The sequence below is a fragment of the Lygodium microphyllum genome, chromosome 13, assembly GCF_053477565.2.
Source record: "Lygodium microphyllum isolate KBCC chromosome 13, Lygodium_microphyllum_v1.1.10, whole genome shotgun sequence".
Lineage (NCBI taxonomy): Eukaryota > Viridiplantae > Streptophyta > Polypodiopsida > Schizaeales > Lygodiaceae > Lygodium > Lygodium microphyllum.
This window is the reverse complement of record NC_141147.1, coordinates 72,061,870-72,084,711: the sequence shown is the minus strand read 5'-3', so window position 1 is coordinate 72,084,711 and position 22,842 is coordinate 72,061,870. Positions and strand designations below refer to the sequence as shown.

The 22,842-nt window shown below is 39.1% G+C and overlaps 1 pseudogene; it reads left to right on the top strand.

Moving 5' to 3' along the window:
• Positions 1–2,712: 2,712 nt before the first annotated feature.
• Positions 2,713–3,585, top strand: LOC148026752 (putative membrane protein At4g09580 pseudogene; annotated as a pseudogene).
• Positions 3,586–22,842: the final 19,257 nt, after the last annotated feature.

The window sequence follows — 22,842 nt, the reverse complement described above, 5'->3', positions numbered from 1 at the left end:
TCATTGCAAGACCGATTCGAAGATTCCTTAGCTCTCAGGCAAAGCCTGGAAAGGTAGAGTCAATGTGGCTCCATGCAGGTGAATCCTCTGATATTCGTTGAATTTCATCTGTGGACCTATTCTGTGCATGCCACATTGTCAAGCTTGCCATGCGGAACATATGAAACATGTGGTTTATGCGAGGGATAAGCGGAAAGTATCTAAGAACTTTTTGCGGGATGGTTTGCCCTTGCAAGTCCTGTCGATACCTATGAGAACCACACTTTGGATATGTCTCCACCATAGTCTCGTATTCTCCTCGAAACAGTATGCAATCGTTGATACATGTATGGATGTTGTTGTAGTCTATGCCAAGCTTTTGTAAAACATGTCGTGCATCATCACGAGACTCAGGCATGATATTTGCAAGTGGTAATATATGATACTTCAGTAGCCTGAAAAAAATCATAAAACACCTTGAAAAAGAACAAATGTTTTTAATGATAGTGTCAAAAAGAAATCAACAAATCGTACGTACAAGGTACCTGATCAACTCGATCACACTCACATCGCTCCACCTGTATTTTGCTTGCACACTTAGGAGTGCAAGCCATGTCTTCAGGTGAGATGCTTGGCACCCATCATATAATGGTATGGATGCTTCCTCTCTAAGCAGATCAGAAGTCTCAACCTCCATGGGAATCAATGCATCAATCATTGTCTCCATCTCAGGCTCCAAGATTGTAGCGAAGGCTGTCTGTCGCCTCTGGTGTTGATGGTATAGATTGGGTAGTACCTTCCAAGTGGTGGATTGGCTTATGCACTCTATCCATTGCACGCCCATGAACTCTTCTAATTGGCCGCAAAGGGTGCACTATTCCTTGGGACAAGACATCACGTCCTTGGATAGAAAATTTTCCAACCACACCCAATCTTTTTGTATATGGTATTCAATTAGCTTGCGAGTACAATGCATGATTGATATTAACTTTTCTTATCATTTGTTGAAAATCCAAGATCGCCTGATCAATGAACTCAGATTGAAACTCATTGAAGTGTCGTACGTGTTCTATAGAAAATCGACGGTTTCGTCTAATTGCCAGCTTACATTGAGAGCAAGGTCATGGGACACGCTGATTAAGATACGCCTCGTGATCTTGAACATTAAGACCTTCATCATTTTCCATTTTATCTACATTATGACAAACAATTCATTTTTGTTATCATTCTTTTTTTATTTCTTAAATTATTTGAGAAGGGATTTCTTCTCTTGTAACTCAACAAAAATTAACGTATGTAAAGTCTCCACCCACCCACCCACAAATTAACATATGTCGGAGTGTTTCCCATCTCGTGGTGTTGCACCGAACCTCATCACCACTCTCTCTTTGTTTTTTATCCATTCATTATCTCCTCTCTGTTGAACAGTCGTGAGGGAGATGAGGAACAAAGGAAGAGAGAAGAGAAGAGAGACACAAAACACCGGAAGTGGAACCACATAAGTACATAAAGTGAGCACACATAGTTGGAATATATAGAGGGGACCAAGGATGCTATATATAGACAAACTATATATAGCTAAGTGTTACAACTATATATATCATGTCTCACTTGACTTGGGTCTCACCTATATATACTAACTCTACATCAATATGAATCATTCTTTGGGAGCATGTCTTGTGTATCTCTCTTTACTCTCTCTCTCTCTCTCAACAGTGTGTATGAGGGAGTACCCTTGTAGCTCCCTCACCCACGGTGTTGGCGTCGTGTTGTAGCGCGTTGATAGCTCCACCCATCCGCCGTGATATAGTCCCTTGCTGAGCCCCCGGTGATCTTGTAAATGCATTCTATATATGAATATGATGTGATGCCCTCAAGATGGGCCCTTGGGTGAATCTTGTGCCGTGTTATATTTCGTGTCGCATTCCGTGTCATGTTCCATGACGAGTTGGGGTGCACCATGACGTGTTGAGGGGTCGAGATGGCTAAGTTATGGAATGGGTCTAGTGCTGCCCCGGGGCCTAGACGGGGTCCCCAAGGGGTCCCGAGTGGGTCTCTGAGGGTTGGACCATCACACTTGGTAGTGTTGAGAGAGAGAGAGAGAGTACAAGAGAGATACACAAGACATGCTCCCAAAGAATTATTCATATTGATGTAGAGTCAGTATATATAGGTGAGACCCAAGTCAAGTGAGAGATGATATATATAGTTGTAACATCCCCACTCAAATAAAGGTCTCTGGCTGCTACGAGTGAAAAAACCCTTGGGGAGAACAAGGGAAAAAATTGAGCCCCTACACATACCTACAATACAAAAATGATTTACTATATAGTTTTCCTGAATACAATGATACATCTACTAGCATTGTTATGCATACATTCATTTGCAGCCAGGACACAAGGCAGCACCCTTGCTTGTCCTGAAGGAGAGTACCGATTCACAACTCCAGGATTGTAGAAAATATCTGTGAAGCAATCTTTGATCTCTTGCATCATTCAAAGGGAAAAACCCTTCCATACTGAAATGTAGACACTGATCTCCCTTTGAACAGGGTGTACCTACACTTCATGCGATGGTGTAATGAGTATATGCGGCGAGCAGGTTGCTCCGTATAATTTCTTTAGTAAGAGCCTTTCTTTGTTCATGCCTTAAGGACTTGCAAGCAAAGAAGCATAGCAGTATTGTTAAAGAGCAGAACCAAACAGAGACTCGTCGCCTTTTAGTTGAGCAACGATGAATGTTCAAGTCAACCAAATGAATGCTGAAGTTTTCTTCTTGTCATACATGTTGTCATATATAGCCCTGCCCTCGTTCAGGGCTCTGGTGGTGGATGCTCAAAAGCAGAGGGATGCAATCAAAACCTTGTCTGGGAATAAGGTGCTATTTTCACAGTTTGAACTGCTCACTGCTCTGAGTGTATTTGCTGCATTCACATTGGCTTTATCGCTGATCTATTTGACAATGCCCGATATAGACTCTGGTATTTTAACAATCCCAAACAATTTGGCCGACCTTCGAATCATGAAGGAACACCTATCCATCTATACAAAGGACTACATTGTGCAAGTTCTTGTAGGTTACATTTCAACATATGTATTTATGTAGACCTTCATGATTCCTGGGACTATATTCTTCTCCTTGTTGGCGAGTGCGTTGTTTGGTGTCTACAAAGGGCTGATCTTGGTTCTTTTCTCTACTAGTGCTGGTGCTTCTTCGTGCTATTTTTTGTCAAAATTGTGTGGAGCACCAATAGCACTTAAGCTCTGGTCACATCGAATAAGAATTTTTCCCACAGAGTTGGCCAAACGTAAAGGGAAAGTGCCTAACTACATGTTGTTTCTTCGTGTCACACCCACATTGCCTAATACTTTGATCAATTTCGCATCACCAATTGTTGGTGTACCATACCACATTTTCTTCTTGGCAACTTTTATTGGATTAATCCAAGCGTCCATTCTGTCTATAAGAGCTGGACTTACACTTGGATAGCTGGAATCACTGGGTGACTTGTACGATGTAAAGACTGTGTCGGTTCTCTTCATCATCGGCATACTTTTCATTCTCCCAACCATCTTGACTCACAGTCTAGAGTCAATACATGTTTAAAAAAGAGCTTCCAGATCATGAGTCCACCATGAGCTTAGACAAAGATGCAGATGATTCTGACCAACCACCACCAGATCGCTATCGCAATCGGTCCCTGGATAACCATGATATTTCTTACACATCACTCCACAAGAAGCGCAGCCGCAGTATAGACTACGAGGCCGCGAAGGCTTTCAAGATGGACAGATTCCTCAACCATAGGACTTCTTCAAAGTCTAGCTTGCAGCATCAACAGCCCCCAGTTGACAGCACTCCGCTCCCTGAATTGGTCTCCGTGATCCGCACTTTGGGGGAGTGCTTTCTCAGATTAGAAGAGATGAAACTGTAGATGCAGACAGAGTCTGAGCGATTCTGTGATGATCTGGAGGCCATTCATACAAAGATGTTCCTAGAGTCCCAGAAGCAGATTGTTGAGATGTTTTGCTTGGGCTCTAAGCAGCACTAATGCATTGAAATTATTCCACGCTTTGTTTATAAGAAATGTTTCGAGCTGATGGGATGATATTTCATTTCATTCTTATTCCAGCTATTGAAATGTTCCAGCTGATGTTTCATTATTATTCCACCTGTTGAGTTGTTCCAGCTGATGTTTCATTCCTTATAGCTGATGTTTCATTGTTTCCAGCTGTTGTTTGTCTATTTTCAGCTCATTTGTCTGTTCATGCTGATTATATCCACACTCAAGATAAAGCAATTTCATGGCCCTTTATCTCCTTCGATTCCTTCATCTATTGCAATTCAAGATTGATATAGCTCCTTCGTTTATCTATAGTAATTCAGGAGTGATGTAGCTCCTTCGATGCCTACAAACAGGCACTTGTATATTCAGGAGTGATTAGATTGATGTAGCTCCTTCATTTATCTATAGTAATTCACGAGTGATGTAGCTCCTTCGATGCCTACAAATAGACACTTGTATATTCAGGGGTGATTAGATTGATGTAGCTCCTTCATTTATCTACAGTAATTCAGGAGTGATGTAGCTCCTTCGATGCCTACAAACAGGCACTTGTATATTCAAAAGTGATTTAGCTCCTTTCAACTTTGTAATAATATCTTTTCAATATTAATATAGTAGTAGGGCTATATAAAGCTATGGGTTTTTCCCTTGAGCCCCCAAGGGTTTTTTCATCCACAGTTAGAGATCTTTATTTGAGCGGGGCTCTTAGCTATATATAGTTTGTCTATATATAGCATCTGTGGTCCCCTCTATATATTCCAACTACATGTGCTCACTTTATGCACTTCTGGGGTTCCACTTCCAGTGTCTCGTGTCTCTCTTCTCCTCTCTCTTCCTCCGTTCCTCGTCTCCCTCGCGCACTGTTCAACACTCTCCTTCCATCTCGCTCTCTTTTTCTCTTTCTTTATTATGTTGTATGTTTATTCCCTCTCTCTCGTTCCTTCTTCCTTTTTCTCTACTACTACTACCACTACCACTACCACTACCACTACCACTACCACTACTACAACAACAACAACAACAAATAAGAAAACTAGACAACAATAAACAAGAAAATAAAAAAAACTATTACTACTACCACAACAATAACAACAAACAAGAAAACCACCATTACTACTACAACCATGACTACGATACTACGACTATGACCATGACTACAACTACGACTACAACTACGACTATGACCATGACCACGACCATGACCACGACCACGACTACCACTACCACCACCACCACCACCACCACCACTATAATAAACAAGAAAATAAGAAAAAACTACTACTACTACTACTACTACTACAAACAAGAAAACCACTATTACTACTACTAGTACTACTACTACAATCACGACTACGATCACGATTACGACTACCACAACAACAACAAACTGGAAGAGAAGAAATTTAACAATAACTACTACTATCACTACCACTACCACTACTACTACTACTACTACGACTACCACAACAACAACAAACAAGAAAATAAGATATTAAACTACCACTACCACTACCACTACCACTACCACTACCACTACCACTACCACTACTACGACAACCACAAAACAACAAACAAGAAAATAAGAAATTAATCTCCAATTACCGCTACCACAACAACAACAAATAATGAAAAAAAATGAAGAAACAAAACAACAACAATAATAACAACAACCTCTCCATCCTCTCTTTCCCTATTATGTTTAATGTTTTCTCCCTCTCTCTCTTGTTCTTTCTTTCCTTTTCTCTCTTTCTCTCCCTCTCTCATTTCCTCTCCCTCCCTCATCCTCAGCCTCTCTTTCTCTCTTCCTCTATTATGTTTAATGCTTTTTCTCTCTCCTCTTGCTCTCTCATTTCCTTTTCTCTCTTCCTCTTGCTCTCTCATTTCCTCTTCCTTCCTCACCCTCTCCCTCTCTTTCTCTCTTTCCCTATTATGTTTAATGTTTTTTCTCTCTTCCTCTCCCTTTCTCATTTCCTCTCCCTCCCTCTCCCTCTCCCTCTCCCTCTCCCTCTCTTTCTCTTTTTCCCTTTCCCTATTATGTTTAATGTTTTTTCCTTCTCTCTCTCGTTCCTTCTTTCCTTTTCTCTATTTCTCTCCCTCTCTCCTTTTCTCTCTTCCTCTCCCTCTCTCATTTCCTCTCCCTCTCTTTCTCTCTTTCCCTATTATGTTAATATTTCCCTCTCTTTCCTCTCCCTCTCCCTCTTCCCCTCCCTCTCTCATTTCCTCTCCCTCCTCTCCCTCTTCCTCTCCCTCTCTCATTTCCTCTCCCTCTCTCTCTCTTTCTCTCTCATGCCCTCTCCCTCTCTCAATACACATGAATTTTAATTAAAAAAAGTAAAAGAGAAAGAGAAAATACAAAAACAAAGTAAGAAGAAACAATGCACTCATCGTAAAGGCTCAAAGATGGATTCGGCAGCTCCTCTTCACGACAACAGCTCCTCTTTGCCCTCCGTACACTTCCTCCTCTTCACCCTCCGTACACTTCCTCCTCTTCTTCACGAACGGCGACGGCGGCAGTGAGAATCTTTCCTTCTCCCTCTTTCTCTCCCTCTCTCTCTCAAGTGCAAGATGTTCGCTCTTCCTCTTGCTCTCCCTTTCACTCTCTCTTTCGTGCATGCATGCAAAATAACACGCTCGGGTTTCGACCCATGTTTTTTTTGTTTGAGCACCGTTGCTATTTGCGTCGCATTTGCAATGTTAATAGCAATGCAAATAGTGATGCCGCTATTTTGCATCGAAAAGTGCCATCGTTATACCTCCATATCCTTGTAGTGTTGCAAAGGTGCCATCTTTGCCTGTCCAGCTGCCAGAGAATCATGACATCAGGATAATCAGTTTGGATGAGAGTGATGTCAAAGGGAATGCCAAAGTAGTAGATATTGAAGCAATGCCAATGAAGAAAGCCCGTAGAATTGAGAGGATGGAGCCTACACCACCAGAGGAGGTTGAAAATATGGAAGAAGAGGTAAAGTCTTCAAAGGCTACAAAGACATACAACAGTAAAAATAGGAGGACTCGCTCATGCCGATGCATTGAGCTAGATGATTTTTCCCTGGGTAAAGGTGCTAGAGCTTATGATTTGCTTGCTAATGTGAGGGATCAAGGGCCAAAAATTTCATGGCCACAATTACTACATCTATCTCCAACAGTGCGGTGACAATAGTCAAAGATAGTAAGTATTAGACCCATGAAGAAAGACGAAAGATATTGTGCCTCTAGTGAAAGTCGAAATCAATGGGTAGAGAGTATCAAAGACATATGTGGATGGAGGTGTAGAAATTTGTGTCATGACAGAAAATTTGATGCATCATTTGGGATTAGAGATAAGTGAAACTACTGAATTTCGGGCTAAAATGGCTAACAATATAGTAGTAAATTCTTTGGGATTTATAAAGAAATTCAAGGTAAAAGTGTGTGGAGTACAATTGGAGCTTGACACCGTATGTGATGCCAGTGAAGGGATACGACTATCCACTCATTCTTGGGCGACCATGGCTAATGGGAATGAAATCCAGACAAGATTGGGAGACAGGGTCCTTAGAGCTAAGGCCATAGAAGGGGCTATAGAAAAAATGGAAGAGCACTATCTATAATATGAAGGAGGGACGATAGGAGGATCTTGTATTAGAGACTACCGCTGATAAATGGAGTTCCAACGGGGATTGGTTATCTACAACGACAGAGGGTGAGTCTTTTAATGAGGAGGAAGAAAGCTCTCTAAAAGTGATGGGGATTACATTGAAAGGGCATTCTAGTAGTGAAACTCCACAGCAGCTTCCAAAGGTCGAGAAGGAGGGGTTAGAAAAAATGTTTGCTAAGGATCTATCAGCTGAGGAGAAGGCAGCCTACATGGAAGTGATGATAAAACACTCTACACTTTTTATTTTTTATTATGAACACATCACAGGTGTGACGGAAATACAACATTGCATTAATCTAAAAGATGGATCAAGGCCAGTGGTGCAGCGGCTACGATAGTTGGGAGTAGTTTAACAAAACGGTCTACTCTCACTGACGTGCAAGGACTTTTGAAGGCAGGTTTCATCTATTTAGAAGGGGACTCAGATTGGGTTTCACCTATAGTGGTGATATCCAAGAAGAATGGAAAATGGTGGGTTTTTTTGGGCTACAAGCCGCAAAATGCTGCAACAAAGAGAGATCACTTCCCTCTTCCCTTGCAGGATGAAATACTCAACGAGGTGGCCGGGGATGAGAGATACACTATTTATGATGGGTATTCAGGTTATTTTCAGATCCGAATTGTTGAGAAAGATCAACAGAAGACCACCTTCATCACACCTTGGGGGTGTTTTGCTTACAAAGTAATGCCATTTGGATTAACAAATGCCCCAACTACCTTCCAGCGATTCATGAATTATGTCTTCTAGCTATATTTTGGAAAGTCCATCAAGGGATTTATTGATGATTTTTTTATTTATAGTTCTAAGGCTCTACATCTAGGGAAGGTGGATGAATGCTTCAATTGCCTCGTATAAATGGGGGGGCAACTAAACCATGAGAAGTGTCACATTGGCGAAAGTAGTGTAACTTTGTTAGGGCATGTCGTAAGTGAGAGGGGCATTGAAGCAGATCCAAAAAAAATTAAGGTCCTATTGGCGATGTCGTCACCATCTTCTATGAAGCAACTAACCTCTTTCATTTAGAAGATCTGATATATGGGTCAGTTCATTCATCCCCTTTCCCAATTAGTGTTTCCACTACAATAGTTGACCCACTCTGAGGAGCTCTTGTGGAGTGAAAAAAGTGAAATGTGCTTTCACGAGGTGAAGAAGGCTCTCAACACCCTTCCCATAATTTTATAGCCTTGCTGGGATCAAGAGTTTTTTGTCAACCCGAGTTTTGGGGAAGATGCTCTAGCAGCATCACTAATACAAAAGGATGCTAAAACTGGCCTGATCAGGCCGGTTTACTTTTCTAGCAGGGTAATGATAGCATGAGAATGAGGGTACAAGATGGTGGAGGTGATGGTTTTGTCTCTATTGTTTGCTGTAAGAAAGTTTCATCCTTATCTTCTCCCTAGGCCATTCATAGTGATCACGACAAAAGAGCATTTTTCATATGCCTTACAACACATGGATGTTTCAGTCTCAGAATCACTAAGTGGGTGATACAACTCCAAGAGTTTGACTACACCTTCAAGGTGGAGGACTCTATTTGGGCTTGCCTAGCTGATTTGTTGATAGATGCCATCAAAAGAAGGAAAAAGAGAAGGGAAAGGTAAAAGAGGAGACACCTCCTCTTGAGGACCTGCCACAAATGGAGAATGCCCATATCCTCTACTTCGACGGAACCTACAAGCGTATTAAAGACAAAGCGTCAGCAAGAATAGTGGTGTTCAATCCCGAAGGTGACAAAATTTATGGAAAAGGTATCAGCTTGGAGGATGTCCATTCTAAAAATGAGGCAGAATATCAAGCCTTTCTTTTAGGTTTGAGGTGGTGTCTCTCACATGGTGTCACTCAAATTAATATTTTTGGGGATTCTATGCTAATTGTTAAGCAAATGAAAGGAATTTGGGCTTGTAAAAATGATAACTTAGCTGTGAAAATGAGAGAAGCTAAAACTCTCATGAGGAAGCTACAGAAAGCCCAAATCTATTTTGTGCCAAGGTGCACAAATGGCGACACAAATGCTCTAGTAGCTGAAAATTTGAAAGAGGTAATGGTGGGCATTATTACAGTAAAGCTCCCCTTTTTTTAGGGTAAGTTTCAACTAGTAAGAGTGAGAAAAGGTGGTTGGCTACTAAGGCTACTAAATACCACTTGATAAATGATGTGTTGTATTGCAAAGGAAAGGATGCAATGCTTAGAAGGGTGCCAACAGCAAAGGAGATTATGGATGTGATTAAGAATTGCCATGAGGGGGTTTGTGGCAGAAATTTTTCTCAAGAAATAACTAGCAAAAAGATTCTCCAAGCGATTTTGTGTGGCCTAGTCTGCATCGAGATGGCTAAGTATCTTTATATTTAAATTCCCAATTATTATAGCATGAGACTTCAATATGGTAGAAAGTTTAGAAGGAAACCTAGCAAGGACATAGTTCTATTAGACAATCCAATCACCCTTACATTATCTAATACCCTAGGCAATATAAGGATAGCTTGGTTTCACACAAATCTAGAGCATTTCAAATTGAAAGTAGTCTAGAATAATATCAAAAGTATATAGCAATAATCCTTTACTTCACAGACATCTCCAACACTTGCTTGGAAATCACCAGTAGCCAAGACCCATGAATTACTAAGAGAAACCAAAAAAATAAATACCATTTGAAGAAGAGAAAATAAAACCAAAAAACATTCACAACTCCAATGATTGGAGTTGGCAATTAGTAGAGGTAGCACTAACCTATAGAACATCATTTTCAAAATCAAATTTGGCAAGGCCTATGATAGGGTGGAATGGAATTCTTATATTACAATCACTATCTAACATGGGATTAGGTAGGGAATTAATTAAATATGTTAGTATACCTTTTGGAAATGCTACAACAAGTGTTGCAATTAATGATGAACTTCTAGATGCCTTCCCTTTGAGAAGATCAATTAGGCAAGACTATGCTCTTGTCCCTTTGCTTTTTACCAATCAAATTGATGTGCTATGATGGTTGTTTGACAATGAGGTGAGTAAAGGTAACATCCAATGTATTCAATTACTAGATAATAAATAAATGATTCCCAATTAGTTTGCAAATGATATGAATGGTATAGTAAAGAATGAGCTAGTCTCAATAAGAACATTTTGGAACTATTTGAATTTTTTTTTGCCTTGCTTCTGGCTTTGTTATCAACCCAACCAAAACATGTATCAAAACTTAGATCAAGGATCCTCCTCTTCGTCTACTTAGAGAAGGATGCAAGATTCTAGAAGAAGGTATAGTGTTCAGACTACTAGGAATCCTTATTAGATTTGGAGTTTCCATGATACAAAGATGTGACTGGGTTATGGAAAAAGTAAAGACAAAATTGGATAAATGGAAGGGTCTACAGTTTAATCTAGTAGTTAGGGTCATAGTCCTAAAGTAGATAGTCATCCTTTCCACTTTGTTGTTCTTCTCATGCTGGAAACCCTCTGCTACTAGTCTCTACTAGAGCTATATATAGCTCACCCTATCTAGAACAGGCCTCACCTATATATATGTAGATTTTGATCAATATGAAATAGTCTTTGGGAGTGTACATTGTCTGTCTCTTCTTTCCCTCTTGCGTCTTTACATAACTTCTCTCTCTACATCTCAACACGATATCAGAGCTATCATGATCAACTACAACCAATTTCTTGAAGAAGACAATTAGGAAGTATATCTATGTAGTAGTACCTCTTCAATTCTTGATTCATGTTCTTTTCATACTTAAATTTGATGTATTCTGTATGTTATGAGCATATTATGTTATGAATTTTTAGCATAGAATAAGTTCACTTGATCATTATCAATATTATCATTTAGATTCTAGATATGTTGAATTGTAGATATGCCTTGCTTGGACATCCTAAAAGTATCTATTTGGGAAACTCTTAAGAAAACGTATTTCTCAAGGAAACCAATTTTGTGATGTGCTAGGACTCAAAAGCTGCTTAATTTGGAGTTTTGTGTCAAAAGTTATGTTAATTCAGGTAAATTGGACTTGAAACAAGAAAATAAATAGGAGAACAACTTTTTGTGCAGACTTTTATGACAGATTTCATCATGATTACTCACTCTTGAGTTTGTGCCAAAAAGTAAAGCGATAACATTTTGATCGTTGTTCATATTTCTCATCTATATTAGACTAATTTATTCCCATACACGTTTTCATCTATTCTATGTCACTTTATTATTGCCCACATTTTGTCTATCTTGGGTCTCTTTCTTTTAAAGTATGCTTTTTGAACTAAACATCTCTCTTTACACCATATCTTCTATGTATGACTTGTTGTACTATACTTTCATCATTGTTTTGTATATGGTATACAGGTTCTATGATCTCATATTGTAAGTATTCTCTCAACTAGATATGTCAAATTCTATAATTTTCAATAGATTTCCTTTTGAACAATATTCTATCCCTTACTTTCAAGGACAAGGATTCCTTGGATGGAAAGTAGAGATGGTGCTAATCCTTGAAAATGATGACTTGCATGATATTGTTTTTGGTAATTATGAATGTCTGCCTCAACCAATTGATCCGGCTTATGATAATACCCTTGTATATGAAGGACCTATCTTTGAAGAATGGTAAACTGTTTATAATGAGTGGGTCATCAGATGCCACAAAGCAGCACCTTAGTATATTCTTTTTGCTCTTCAAGAATCTCTATGCTTGATGTATGCCATCTTTCAACCTCACAAGCTATATGGGAGTATTTGATAGAAAATTTTGAGAAGAAATCTATTATTGAAATACTTTAACTTCATAGTCATCTCACTAAGTTAAAATATACAATCGAAACTTCTATCACAATACATATCAAATCCTTCAACAACATAATCAATCAGCTTGATGTTGCTAGTGATGCCGTTTCATGAAAGCAATTGTTAAAACATCTTCTTAACAATGTAAAGGATCTTGCTTATGATAATATTGTTACCATATTATCTAATAAAGATGGATCAATTTTGATCAAGCTTGTATATCTTGATTAAATATTCACAACGACATGAATGATGTCACACAAATCAAGAAATAATTATGATCTCACAAGAGGACACATAGTTAGAACAAATCGACCAAGCTTTACTTGCTCGAAGGCGTCCCTTTTGATAGTTTACACATAGGATTTGTGGTGGTGGTAACTTCTCTCATCTCAAATTTCCTAATAGGCATTGTTCTTATTGTAATAGAAATGGTCACACTACAGATGATTACTGGGCACAATAATATGATGAAAAACATGGCATTACAAATAAACAACCACATTTATCTAGAGATTATTCCCCTTGTGACTACTTCAAAAAAGTGACCATCCAATCCATCTTTGTTTCAGGAGGTGTTTTGATTTAGATCATAATAGAGCATACGCTACTACACATGACAACACTATTGAAGAAGCAAATTGTGTGAATTATTCTATCTCTCTGGAAATGATACTTCATGTTTTTGATGGATCTCTTTTTATTATTGATTATGGTGCTATGGGAAACATGACATATTTATCCCAATGGTTACATAATTATCATTCTATTCTTGTTAAGAAATTGGTTTATCTTGCTGATTACATAGGCTGTCAAGCCAAAGGTATAGGTGATTTATATCTCAATACTCTTTCCTTAACAAGAATTATGCATGGAGTTTTACATGTCCTAGATCTACAAAGAAATCTTCTTTTAGTTGCAAGACTTGTGGATCTTGGTCTCTTTGTCAGTTTTGACCATACCAAGTGTCGCATTGAGAAAGACGGCCAAACCATAGCTATCAGCCCTCAAAATTGTAATCTTTTTGAGTTATTTTTAAATGAAGATATTGAAAATGTTGTTATAGCTCCTAGTGATCTTAGTGGCAAAATATGACATCATCCCTTTGTTCACTCTAATTTTTCTAAGCTTGTCGATCTTTGTCAGTGTGAACTTGTTCAAGGTATGGAAATCAAAGCTCATCCTCAGATGGGTAATTGTGAATATTGTGCACTTGGAGAGCATTTTTGCAAACCCTTTTTGATTTCCACCACAACTTATTCCAAAGATTTGCTTGATCTTATTCACACTGATATTTATGGACATTTTCCTCCATCAAAATTTCAATATTAGTATTTCATGACTTTTATTGATGACTTCTCAAGATACATCACTATTTTTCTCTTGCGACACAAATCAAAAGCTTTATCATCTTTTAAGCAATATCAAAAATTTGCAGAAGTCGATACTTGTCGCATCAAGAGACTTTGTAGTGGTAATGGTAGAGAATACAATTTAAAAGATTTTGATGATTAGTGTAATAATCAGGGTATTCATCATGAATATATGGTTTCATACACTCCTCAAGAGAATGGTATTGCTGAACATAAAAACATGAATATCCTCAATGCCATGTGATGTATGCACATTCATTCTTGCTTATCTCAATGTTTTTGGGTTGAAGCAGTCTTAACAGCAATATTTGTGTAAAATCATCTTCTTACAACTGATCCTTCTAGTAAAATACTGATTACTACTTGGACATTGAAACTCATTCTTTTTCATATTTTCAAATCGTTGGATGTATTACTTATATTCACGTATCCAAAGAGACTTATAGAAAAGTTGATCCTCTTGGTTTGAAATTTATTTTCATTGGATATTCAAATGTTTCTAAAAGGGATACAAGTTTTATGATCAATGTATTTGCATATTTGCGTGCCTATGCTCAAAGGATGGAGTTCTTTGGGATGGCTCAACTTGCATGGAGATAGTATTTTATACGAGTCAGTGTACATGAATTGAAAGCTCAAGTTACTAAATTATATATGCACGATGTTGACTGGGTAGCTTTCACGAAGACACTCATCAAGGAAGAATTTTACATTGAAAACACTAGTTTGATTACTCGCAAGACTATCCAGGAGTGGGTTCTACAACCCAATAAGGGTCTTGTGGCTATTGAGTTACTAAGAGAGTTTAAAAGTCGATTTGAGTAGTTAGATCTTGTAGAACAACAAGCTCTTGCAAGTAAAAAATTTGGATTGTTTTTACATGTGGCAAATCCTAAGCTTCAAGAGAAGCTTGATGATTTGTTAGAGGATCAGACTATAGAGACAGGGCTTAAAACAAAGTGAAGGCATGTTAAGGAAGCTGTTACTGCATTGGTAAAAGATCATAGAAGAAGAGAGAGATTGCATGTATCTAGCTTGCCATTGTTAACGGCAAAATAGTTGATGTATCCAGTAAGACACCCACTTCTATAGCTAACCCTATAGCTACACCTATTGTTCCCACTGTTAGGAAGGATGTATTAGATGAATTGGCCAAAGGCATGTGGGATCTTTAGTTGAAGGTCACAAAATTGGATGAGAAAGGACAAGTGGAAAGGGGACATGTAGCATGAAAGGAAGGATAGTGCTACTTATCTAGAGGTCTTGGCACGATAGTTCATCTTTTGGAAAGATGGCAAGATCCATGCACAAGAAACGAGATTGCATCTTGCTTTCAATTTTGGGAAGGGAGGTATGCAAAAGTTGTTGGAAGACTTGGCTATTCGAAATGCTTATGTGGTTGTACATGCTTCTACTTTTGGTCTACATTTGGATATAATGCCTGACCAAGTGATGGTTAGTTTGAAGGTTGCAATATGGATAGATGCTTTGCATGCAACTGAAAAGAGAAAATTTACTGATAGTGAGATGTCTCATGCAAGGCAAGAAATTTGTGACATAACTGACTGGGAATCACTGGTAGATGCATATTCAATGGATGCATATTAAGCAAAAGGGCAAAACACGAAAGTACTTGTGGAAGAGAAACAAAAGAGAGACGAAGATAATGCAAGGATATCTAAGAGAGTGACAAAAAGAAGTGTGGATCCTCCCTAAGTTGCAAATCAGTCAACTCACGAGCATGTTATGGAAGAGGTTGGGCAAGAGAAAAAATAAGATAGCAAACAAAGAGGGAAAAAAGAAGGGCAAGCAGCTAGGGTATAAGTTAGAGTTTGATATTGAGACAACCACACTAATGCCTTGAAAGATCCTATAGTGGAAGTTTTAGCCATTACATATGTAGATTTTCTTAATGCATATGAAGAGGTTTATGAATCTCATGCCTTACTTGATGTAGGGACTCAAAGGAAGATTGGTCAAGTGTTGGATGCATATGATTTGTAGGATACAATTATTGTTTATGAGACAATTCATGAGCTCGAGGATATGCCTTTAGAGGATGTTAGATATGATGCTCCACAAATGGAGAATGTTTCGGATGCTTTGTCAGAGACCTTGATAGACAATTCTAAGATGCTTCAAGATATGGAATGCTTCACTATTTTTGGTGATGGTGAGCATGTGTTGGATGCAAGTGAGGCTAGTTCATGTTTGATGCGGTACTCAATATTCAATATAAGTAGATTTCCATGTGCTAGACTCTAAAAGAGCAGACATGTTGCGATGTATTTATTGATGGATGTATTGATATCCTGTATATGGAGATTCAACAGCCTCTAGTATATGATGCACATCCAGGCTTGATGACTTTGTAGTGGACCCTAGGCGTGGTTCAAGAGTTATGCACATATTGAGTATTTTGATCCATGATCCAAGGGGATGCCTTTTTATGTACATAAGAAGTGACAAATTGATGCTATGGGTGTTTGACTCAGGGTGGTGCATCGGTGGCACATACCAGAGGATGTACCGATTCAAAGGGGTTGGATGTCATGTTGCTAAGTGGACACAGTGTGAAAAACTGTCGAGTGCCTCATCATCTATCTTTCTTATTGATCTAGAGAGTCAATACCATCTTAGTCATTAGTGTATGTGTCCATAGTACAGTTAGTTTCAAAATATGGGATTTTTGGATACTTTTAGCCTCTTTTTGATATTTCAAATATTGTTTCTTGTAAATATCAAAAAAAGGTGTAGAAAACTTCTAAATTAGAGTAATGTGCAAAAAGAAAGTTGATTTTTAGGTAGTTTTGGGGTGATTTCATAAAAAAAGAAGGGCTTTCGAAAATTTGTGGCACATGATTGCAGTTTATAGGCAATAAACAACACTCCGAGATTTGGGAGAAGAAGAAGAAGCAATCTGGGAGAATTCTAAGCAGGTGTTTTGTGGTTTTATCCCCCTTTTGGAGCCAATGGAGCCATCAAATTTGTGGTCTAAGAAGCAAAGAAGAAGCTAGTATTTGTTGTACGTTTTTGGTCTACCAGGGAGCTCTAGGAGATCTAATGCCTCGAAATCACTTTCGAATAGCCCCAGATAAGGATTTTGTTTATCTTCATAGGTCTATCAAGACATAGTGCTTTGATTCATTGAGCTTTGTCTTAATCTTGTGTATCTATTGTCTTTTTTTTTTCTTCTCTTCTATCTGCTATTCTCTACTTCCTTTTCTCTCAAATCTTGTGTGGATATGACCTTTCTACTAAAACCTCTTCAACAATGTGGCCACTAGAGGATGCTGATGATACAAAGTCATTACTCACTACTTTTTCTTTTCTATATGATAATGAGCCTCCTTCACGTGATAATATTGACTCTTAAAATTGGGATTCACAACATGTACCTATTATTGCTAATGATGACATCAGCGTTGATCTTTCTGTTGATCTTCCAATTGATAATAAGCATGGAACTCATCATGTTTATTATGTTGATACTTTTGAGAATTCTCTCAATCTTTGTGAAAAACCTATCTCTTATAGTGATGCCATGTTAGCCCCACTAAAGAAACAATGGTAGGAGGCTATAGAAGCTGAGTATGAATCTCTTCTCTCTAAAGGTATATGGGTTCTAACTAAGTTACCACGTGGACACACTGCTATTAGATGCAAGTGGGTCTTGCTAGGACCTAGAAGTTTTGTCTCTTCATCCTAAGAAGATGGCCTTTTGGAAGTTTCTAATGTAACCTCATTGTTCCTCTCAGAGAGAGGTTGTTGGTTCTTAGGAGTGTTCTTTGTTGTCTTTTGTATGCTCTTTCCTTTAAGTTGAGTAGTTGCACTAGCTATTGCTATTGATTTTCTTGCTTCTTCCTAGGTGATGATGGGGCTTTCACTTTGGAAGGCTTCAGATAGAAGTATTGATAGCTTCATATTGAAGTCCATTTCGAAAGTTTGAGAGTGAAGACTTAGTCCATTATAGATCCAAGGTGCAAGTCAGCTACCTTCTAAGTCATTTAGAATTGATTGGTGAGTCATCTAACTTCAACAATTAATTCAAGGGTAAATATTTAAACAAGGTTAATATCATCTTGATTAAAGCTAATTGAAGAATAAGGCATGTAAGTAAAGATTAGGTCTTGAATTGGGACTAGATTGTTAAGTGCAACATGGTCAATATGGATGTGGAAGGTTTCTAAGTCCTTAAAGCTTAGGAGCTATAGATAACTTTTTAGGGTTGTTAGATAAACCCAAAGACTTTTATTTTAATCACAAATAAAAATAGATTCTATCCTTAGAAACATTATGACCCTTTCAAGAAACTTAATATCTCCCTTAGATTACTTGGTAGATATAGCATGTTTAAAGCAAGTATTTACTATGTAAGGTGGTCATTCTAGGTGGATTTTTTCAAACAACTCAAAAATGCAAAGTAGTAAGAAAAAAAATACACACAATAACAAACAAAAGAAAATTATTGTACCAGAAACATTTTGACTATGCATACAAATCCAATCATAAGCCTCTCTAATGAATGCCCAAGGTTTCCATGTTGTTAGGGGACTATACCCAATATATATATTCACTTAGATCACTTGTAAGCTCTTCCAAATTGAGTGGACTGTGGGCTGCCCTATTCATGGTAGTTTTGAACACTCCAAAACAGCCCATAGACCAAGAAAAATCACACGTTTGGCTGTACCAAGTGGTACACTAGATCTCGAGAGCAAGAACCAAGCTCTAGGCATCAAGAAAAACTTTGAGAATGAAGATGAAGCAAGAAGTAATCTTGCTGGTCATGGATTTCCTGTTATTCCTTGTTCAAGACAACACCATAGCTCTCTTTCTCCTCCTCAATGTATCTCAAAGACACAATTTACCTTCCTCCCCTTAGTCTTGCATGTTCCTCCTTGAGTTGAGCTTTAGTTGCATGCCATTGGAAGCTCCTCCTATGGTCTAGCACTCTCCCTACATCCCATGCCTATGATTTGAAGCGCATTTCATGTTGAAGGCCTTATTCTCTTCCACATAACTCCAAAGTTTCACACAGCATACTTAAGTTATCTAAGTCACTAACAAAGGCATATACCATGTCCTATGCTCAAATCTAGTAGACTTGTTGAACTAAGTGGCATCTAAGTAAAACAAACTTAAAGAGTCATTGCATTATATTCTGTAACCTGTTCTTGAAGCTCCTATAGACCAAGTATGAAGGCCTATATGATCCATAGTAGCTCCATTTTTCACACTGTAAACATAAAAAATCCCATGACACAACCAATACCACCACCACATCTTACTCTCCCCCTCCTCATCAAAACCACGACCAATTCTCCTCCTCCTCCTCCTCTCTCTCTCTCTCTCTCTCTCTCTCTCTCTCTCTCTCTCTCTCTCTCTCTCTCTCTCTCTCTCTCTCTCTCTCTCTCTCTCTCTCATATGTTGTGAATCAATCATCGACATCTCATTGCCCTCTCTCTCTCTCTCTCTCTCTCTCTCTCTCTCTCTCTCTCTCTCTCTCTCTCTCTCTAAGAGACCCACAACATGCATCTCCCTCTCCTCCTCCCCCTCAATAACACCCACTCTTTTTATCTCTCTCTTTCTCTTTGTTACCTCTAACTCTATCATCTCTGTCTCTCCCCTCCCTCTCTCTAACAACACATTAGTGATTCTCTCTCCTTAATTTCTTTACATCACTACATTAAGCTTATGTGATTATTTTTTATAATATTATCACAATGTTAGTGGTTGAATTATATACACACAAGCAAGATCACACTCACATATTCATTCACATCCCCCCTCTCTCAATTATTTTCTTGAATTATATCATGATGTATTAGTACTTCAATTGTGCACACATGAGCAAAACCACACACACACACATGTTGGGAACCAACCATCAACATGTCACTGGTTGAATTATATACACACAAGCAATATCACACTTACATAAACATTCACATCCCCCCTCTCTCAATTATTTTCTTGAATTATATCATGATGTATTAGTACTTCAATTGTGCACACATGAGAAAAACCACACACACACACATGTTGGGAACCAACCATCAACATGTCACTTTTCTTGAAAACACATCTCTTTCTATATATATGTATATGTGTGTGTGTGTGTGTGTGTGTGTGTGTGTGTGTGTGTGTGTGTGTGTGTGTGTGTGTGTGTGTAAAACAATGTATTAGTACTTCTCTCTTCTTAACTTATTTACATAATTAGATTACGATTATGTGCTTATCTTTGATAATACTATCATAATGTTAATGGTTCAATTATGTAGACATATGAGATATCACACATATATGCATTCACATCCCCTCTCTCTCTCTCTCTTTCTCATTTGATTAGACTTACATATAGATTGAAGTTATGCATTTGTTTACAATAGACCCTTGCAAGCAATTGCTTCACAATCTTTGTAAATTATAGCTTTGTATTGCTTCATTACTTGTATATGTTATTTCTTCTGAGAATTCTTCATTTTAAATTCTAAACTTTAATAATCAAATATTTTAATATAGTGATATATTTCACATTGTACTACATGAACTTACTACAAAAACTATAAAAAAAAGCTAAATCCACAAATGCATTTGCAAGTTAGTGAACTAGTATGCACAAAGTAAATGAGCATATTTATTACAAACAATAAATATCAATCCAACTCTATTGCTAGAGAGTGAAATGGGTGTTCTCTAACAAACTCCTAGACTCCCTCGTGAAAACCTACTAGTTCAATCAAACAGAAACCTACCAGCTCAGTCAAATAGGGAAGCAAGTATTCCAAGAAAATGGTATTCATGGGATTTTCCTCAATCAAATAGGAAAGCATTGTTTTAAGAGAATGGTATCCATAGAATTTTCTTGAAATGTAGATGGATATATAAAGGAGAGGTGGGTCAAGAGACAAGGCCAAGGACAAGGTTTGGACTCACAAATATCGTAGAAGACCCCAAAAGAAGTCCAAGCCTTATAGACGGAGGCGTTGATGGAGAGTCAGTACAACACCGCGGTGGATATCCAAGGCGTTGCTTTGTGCTCAAGGGTATTATGCAAGCAATCATTGGATCTGGGTGCCCAAACTCCTTGTTAGGCCACCTCTATCAGAAGCCCAAACTATGTCCAAAGCAAAGAAGCGCAGGAGGGAAACTAAACGAAAGGCCAAGTTTCAAACCAAAAATATTGGAGTGACTGAGCCCAGCACTACTGAAATCAAGAAACCAAACATGGCCTATCAAAAAGTAGATCCTCAGCCTAGTGTGCTTGACAAGCGGACATCAGATGCAGCCATTGAGCGTGCACAAAAATCGTTAGTGCCCAAGGAGCCTTTGATTTCCCAAGGGGAGAACAAATATCATAGGCACAACGTTTCTCAAGGCAAGGCTGATCGCTCAACGAAGCAAATGGCACAATTGTCTAATAGCCTCGAGAAAATCATTCAGCCAGTGCCAAGTCCGCCTAAGAGTCCTGGATCTCCTACATCCTCTTTTTCCAAAAGGACACAGGAAGCACAATAGCGGTTGTCAAGGGAAACGGCTCAATTCCAATCTCTATCTCCATCTAAGTTTCCAAATGTCCAAGAAGTGGGACATGACGCCATCTGTAGCTCTCAACCCAAGGATATGCATGAGCAACCTAATGCGACTAGATCAGCTCATGTTCGATCTACACAGATGAGTGCTCAAAGGCCAACAAAAGACACAACCACTTCTGATCACCCTAGGGACTTGACACCGCAATCCACCAAGGGTAGCCAGCCCACTAAACTAGTTGCTACTACTTCCAATCAGGGATCACAGCAGTCACAGCCCTTGGTCGTGACAATACCCTATGTGGAACGTGTCCTTAGTAGTTTACCTGTGGAGGAGGTGTCGCAACCAAATCCCTCAAAAACTCCAGCACTTTCAAAGGGCCTAAAGCCTAGGCTGGAGGAGTTAAACGTAAGGGAGTTGGTTGAAAAGCTAGACTCTCCAAACAGAGCGGCAGTTGTGCTCTCACAACAAGGCAAGGCTATTCAGCAAACCGCGGCTATGTTCCATAAGGACACACTAGAGAAGGGAAATGATGAGGCCCGACCAAGCACATCGACGGTCGATATAGCCCAAGGTCCTGAGGCGTCGAGAGAGGCACCTTCGTTGACCAAGAAAAAGAGGAGAAAGCAAAGAAAACAGCAACAGTTGCAGTGGTTGGGGACCCCAAGAACATTGAGGCAAAGGGCGCTGGAGAGCATATGAATAAAGCATCGAGTCCATCCACCAATGAACCCACTGATGCCTCTCCTAATAGCGGTGAAACCTTAGACACACTTGTGTGCTCTGACAAACCAAAGCAACAGTTGCCATCAACAGTTGCTTGCAACACTCTATCCACTGACAATAGAACTCACATTGATCAATCAAGAGTGGATACAACGCTGTCACAACAGGGTGACAAATCTATACCAGTTACATCTGAGGAGAACCATGACAAAATAGCAGTAAAGCCTCAGGAGAACCGTGAGAACCCCAAGAGCATAAGAAATCCTAGCATTGACCAATCTTGCGCATCTAGACCTGAGCCCCCAGCCATGCTAAAGCCTAAGGAAACTCTTAGGACCTTGCATGAGATGGCAACCGAGCAAGCCCTCGTTGAACATACAAGTGTCGCAGAATGCTTAACCGTGTTGGAGGCTAAGCTCAAAGTGGTCGTGCGTGTCTACGTCCTTGCGGACATGGGCACGATCCCCAAGGAGCAGCTTGGAGATTACTTGACCTTTCCTCTATCATGGGAAGAACAAGAACATCTTAACGGGCACTACGATAGGCTCCTGCATGAACAGATGCGACTCATCCCGGACGAGGAGGCTGATGAACTACGCTTAACCGTCACGTTCAATGAAGTGCTCTGCCGACCAAATCTCGTAGACATAGAGCTACTAAAGCGACTGTCAGCAGGCCAGAGTCAACTTGAGCAGCGTTGATGCGAAAGCTGCGTCGTAGTGGCCGAACTAGGGGCTCAGATCATGACGGTCT